This window comes from Tachypleus tridentatus, unplaced genomic scaffold (assembly GCF_004210375.1).
Source record: "Tachypleus tridentatus isolate NWPU-2018 unplaced genomic scaffold, ASM421037v1 tig00693270_pilon, whole genome shotgun sequence".
In the NCBI taxonomy this organism is placed as follows: domain Eukaryota; kingdom Metazoa; phylum Arthropoda; class Merostomata; order Xiphosura; family Limulidae; genus Tachypleus; species Tachypleus tridentatus.
Genome location: NW_027467940.1, coordinates 1 through 5,609, shown reverse-complemented (window position 1 = coordinate 5,609; position 5,609 = coordinate 1). Strand labels below are relative to the sequence as shown.

At 39.8% G+C, this 5,609-nt stretch overlaps 2 pseudogenes; both read left to right on the top strand.

Moving 5' to 3' along the window:
* The first annotated feature begins 723 nt into the window (after window positions 1–723).
* On the top strand, window positions 724–842 carry LOC143243764 (5S ribosomal RNA; annotated as a pseudogene).
* A 2,844-nt stretch (window positions 843–3,686) lies between these two features.
* Window positions 3,687–3,805, top strand: LOC143243761 (5S ribosomal RNA; annotated as a pseudogene).
* The last annotated feature ends 1,804 nt before the right edge of the window (window positions 3,806–5,609 follow it).

The following is a 5,609-nucleotide window of genomic DNA, read 5'->3' as shown; positions in this document are numbered from 1 at the left end:
TTCTGTTTCATAACGTCAGAGAATTATTCCCAGTTTTGCAACGTACTTTTCATTAATATCCATACACTTCTTTAGCTTGAGGAGACAAAAGAGCGACTTCTGAGGCACTCCACACTAGACGGTAACCAGCGTTTAATACTATTTTGTCGTGAGGGAGACGAAGGCAAGTACACGACTTCTCGATGGAAACAAAATACACGTTAATAAACACAGGTAAATTAATGTGTATGTAGAGGAAATGACGAATAAAAGAAGGTGAATATTAAATAATTCTAATCCCGATGCAAGCTCGTGTTTAAAATCTAAATTCTGCACACACATCTGTAAGTGATGGGATGTGAGCCTGTGTAACGAGAGTAAAATACCAGATTTTGCGAAAGTAGGTCCGAAAGAAGAAATATAAAGAAGACATAAACACCAACATGTGACTAAAGACGTTTGAGAAAAAAGTTCTCAGAGGCTAAATTGATCAATTTAAGTGTTCCATGTCAATGACACAACACGCCTGTGAGCGACACTGGTTCCATACCCCGTAATGACACTCGTGTTGTTCCGGGGATGTAACACTAAACCAGAGTTATCAGGCTCCACTTTCCAGCGACCTCCAGTAAAGGTGAATTCCTAAAGCATCTCTTATATTTCACAGCTAGGAAATTTTGGGCTGCGACAACGATTTTCTTTTAGAGTAACACTTAAAACACCAAATAAGAAAAAGATTAAACTGTCATCGTTCATACCACGTTGAAGCGCGCGGTTCTCGTCCGATCACCGAAGCTAAGCAACGGCGGGCCCGAATTAGTACTTGGAGGGTGACCACCTGGGAATACCGGGTGATGATGACTTTTCACGTTGAAAATTTGTAGGTCTCGCAGAGCTGATCGATACGTCTCACTTTTTCACAATTTCTGATTTAAGAGATAAATCCTTCCAGAAAAGAGAAAAAAGTGGTTGACTCAATTGAAGTGCCTTAATACTGGGTATTTTGTTATGGTAAACTGTTGGGAAAACATTTTTTGTTATAGGAACTAATCAACTTTTCCATCAACAAGTCAGTTGATAAAACACGCTTCGAAAACAGAAATTCAAACATTCATTTCCTGCGATCGTTCAGAAGAAAAGTAGCAGCTCTCTAAGCAGGTGGCGTTAGCCGCGTTCCATTCAATTCAAACCAAACCCCTCAATCAGACGTACGTTGGAGAAAAGAAATAAACTATCTTAGCGGGTCGATCTTCAGGAATGCACAAGGGTGCGAAATCTACAAAACAGAAACTTCGTTAATGAGTAGATCCAGCCCACATCATCAATCTAAGGCAGTCTTATACAGATGGAATTTAAAACGTTTCCCTATTTCACAAAATTGTCTCGCTCGTGCACGTTTTGCCTAAGAAAAGCAATTGTCGAGGTCTCTGTCTGCTACACAGAAGGCGATGCGACAAATATTTCAGTTTCCTTACATAACGTTCGTTCGCTACGTTTTGTAAAATTACTTTGTCTAGAAATATCGTTGAAGAAAAGTAGCAGCTCTCTAAGCAAGTGGCGTGAGCCGCGTTCCATTTCACTTTAAACCAAACCCCTCAATCAGACGTATATTGAGAGAAAAGAAATAAACTATCTTCGCGGGTCGATCTTCGGAATGCACAAAGGGTGCAGAAATCTACAATACATAAACTTCGTTAATGAGTAGATCAGCCCACATCAATCTAAGAGCAGTCTTATACAGATGGAATTTAAAACGTTCCCTATTTCACAATTAATTGTCGCTCGTGCACGTTTTGCCAAAAGAAAAAAGCAATTGTCGAGGTCTCTGTCTGCTACACAGAAAAGGCGATGCGACAAATATTTCGAGTTTCCTTACATAACGTTCGTTCGCTACGTTTTGTAAAGTTACTTTAATCTAGAAATATCGTTGAAGAAAAGTAGCAGCTCTCTAAGCAAGTGGCGTGAGCCGCGTTCCATTTCACTTTAAACCAAACCCCTCAATCAGACGTATATTGAGAGAAAAGAAATAAAACTATCTTCGCGGGTCGATCTTGGAATGCACAAAGGGTGCAGAAATCTACAATACATAAACTTCGTTAATGAGTAGATCCAGCCCACATCAATCTAAAACAGTCTTATACAGATGGAATTTAAAACGTTTCCCTATTTCACAAAATTGTCTCGCTCGTGCACGTTTTGCCTAAGAAAAGCAATTGTCGAGGTCTCTGTCTGCTACACAGAGAAAGGCGGTCACGACAAAATATTTCGAGTTTCCTTACATGGCGTTTCGTTCGCTACGTTTTTGTAAAATTACTTTACAATCTAGAAATATCGTTGAAGAAAAGTAGCAGCTCTAAGCAAGTGGCGTGAGCCGCGTTCCATTCACTTTAAACCAAACCCCTCAATCAGACGTATATTGAAGAGAAAAGAAATAAACTATCTTGCGGGTCGATCTTGGAATGCACAAAGGGTGCGAAATCTACAATACATAAACTTCGTTAATAGGTAGATCCAGCCCACATCAATCTAAGGAGCAGTCTTATACAGATGGAATTTAAAACGTTTCCCTATTTCACAAAATTGTCTCGCTCGTGCGTTTTGCCTAAGAAAAAGCAATTGTCGGGGATCTGTCTGCTACACACAGAAAGGCGATGCGACAAATATTTCGAGTTTCCTACATAACGTTCGTTCGCTACGTTTTAAAAAATTGTGTCGATATAACCCAGCAGAGAGGGACTTTACTCGGAGACACCGACGATGCACACTTATTTATAAATCAAATATCTATTATATGTACGTACATTTGAAAATTAACTCCAATAACGACAAGTCTTTGCTATGGAGTATAAAACAAAATAGGTGAGTAGAAACAACAAGAAAAAAAGTTACAAAACAGTAAAGCAAAATTGAAAACTTAGCAGTGAAAGAAAACGCGAAGGAAACGTTTCAGATAAGTAGGAACTCGATACGTGGCACCTTCCGACTCGCGAACGGTGGTAGCCAGTGTGACAGGTGCTGTTCCTTTATTCATTCTGTTTCTATAGCGTGATTATTCCCAGTTTTTGCAACGTACTCATTAATATCCATACACTTCTTTAGCGAGGACAAAGAGCGACTTCTAGGGGCACTCCCACTGGGTAACCAGCGTTTAATACTATTTTGTCGTGGGGAGAGAGGCAGTACGACTTCTCCCGATGGAAACCAAAATACGTTAATAAACACAGGAAATTGTGTGTATGGCCAAATGACGAATAAAGGATGAATATTAAATAATTCTAATCCCGATGCAAGCTCGTGTTAAAATCTAAATTCTGCACACACATCTGTAAGTGATGGGATGTGAGCCTGTGTAACGAGTAAAATACCTTTTGCGAAAGTAGGTCGAAAGAAATATAAAGAAGACATAAACACCAACATGTGACTAAAGACGTTTGAGAAAAGTTCTCAGGAGGCTAAATTGATCAATTTAAGTGTTCCATGTCAATGACACACACACCTGTGAGCGACAGTTTCCATACCCCGTAATGACACTCGTTATTGTTGGGTGTGTAACGCAAACCAGAGTTATCAGGCTCCACTTTCCAGCGACCTCAGTAAAAATTGAATTCCTAAAGCATCTCTTATATTTCACAGCTAGGAAATTTTGGGCTGCGACAACGATTTCTTTTAAGTAACACTTAAAACACCAAATAAGAAAGAATTAAACTGTCATCGTTCATACCACGTTGAAAGCGCCGGTTCTCGTCCGATCACCGAAGCTAAGCAGCAGCAGGCCCGGTTAGTACTTGGGAGGGTGACCACCTGGGAATACCGGGTGATGATGACTTTTCACGTTGAAATTTGTAGGTCTCGCAAAGAGCTGATCGATACGTCTCACTTTTTTCACAATTTCTGATTTAAGAGATAAAAAATCCTTCCCGAAGAGAAAGAGTGGTTGACTCAATTGAAGTGCCTTAATACTGGGTATTTATTATGGTAAACTGTTGGGAAAACATTTTGTTATAGGAACTAATCAACTTTTCCATCAACAAGTCAGTTGATAAAACACGCTTCAAAACGAAATTCAAACATTCATTTCCTGCGATCGTTCAAGAAGAAGTAGCAGCTCTCTAAGCAGGTGGCGTTAGCCGCGTTCCATTTCAATTCAAACCACCCCTCAATCAGACGTACGTTGGAGAAAGAAATACTATCTTAGCGGGTCGATCTTCGGAATACAAAGGGTGCGAAATCTACAAAACAGAAACTTCGTTAATGGTAGATCAGCCCACATCAATCTAAGGCAGTCTTATACAGATGGAATTTAAAACGTTTCCCTATTTCACAAAATTGTCTCGCTCGTGCACGTTTTGCCTAAGAAAAAGCAATTGTCGAGGGTCTCTGTCTGCTACAGAAAGGCGATGCGACAAATATTTCGAGTTTCCTTACATAACGTTCGTTCGCTACGTTTTGTAAAATTACTTTGTCTAGAAATATCGTTGAAGAAAAGTAGCAGTCTCTAAGCAAGTGGCGTGAGCCGCGTTCCATTCACTTTAAACCAAACCCCTCAATCAGACGTATATTGAAGAGAAAGAAATAAACTATCTTCGCGGGTCGATCTTCGGAATGCACAAGGGTGCGAAATCTACAATACATAAACTTCGTTAATGGTAGATCCAGCCCACATCAATCTAAGGCAGTCTTATACAGATGGAATTTAAAACGTTTCTATTTCACAAAATTGTCTCGCTCGTGCGTTTTGCTAAGAAAAGCAATTGTCGGGTCTGTCTGCTACACAGAAAGGCGATGCGACAAATATTTCGGTTCCCTTACATAACGTTCGTTCGCTACGTTTTGTAAAATTACTTTCTCTAGAAATATCGTTGAAGAAAAGAGCGCAGCTCTCTAAGCAAGTGGCGTGAGCCGCGTTCCATTTCACTTTAAACCAAACCCCTCCAATCAGACGTATATTGAAGAAAAGAAATAAACTATCTTCGCGGGTCGATCTTTAGAATGCACAAAGGGTGCGAAATCTACAATACATAAACTTCGTTAATGAGTAGATCAGCCCACATCAATCTAAAGACGGTCTTATACAGATGGAATTTAAAACGTTTCCCTATTTCACAAAATTGTCTCGCTCATTGCACGTTTTGCCTAAGAAAAACAATTGTCGAGGTCTCTGTCTGCTACACAGAAAGGCGATGCGACAAATATTTCGATTTCCTACATAACGTTCGTTCGCTACGTTTTGTAAAATTACTGTCAGAAATATCGTTGAAGAAAATGCAACTCTCTAAGCAAGTGGCGTGAGCCGCGTTCCATTCACTTAAACCAAACCCCTCAATCAGACGTATATTGAAGAGAAAAAATACTCTATCTTCGCGGGTCGATCTTCAGGAATGCACAAGGGTTGCGAAATCTACAATACATAAACTTCGTTAATGGTAGATCCAGCCCACATCAATCTAAGGCAGTCTTATACAGATGGAATTTAAAACGTTTCCTATTTCACAAATTGATCTAAAGCTCGTGCACGTTTTGCCTAAGAAAAAAACAATTGTCGAGGATCTGTCTGCTGCAGAAAAGGCAGTGCGACAAATATTTCCAGAGTTTCCTTATAACGTTCGTTCGCTACGTTTGTAAAATTACTT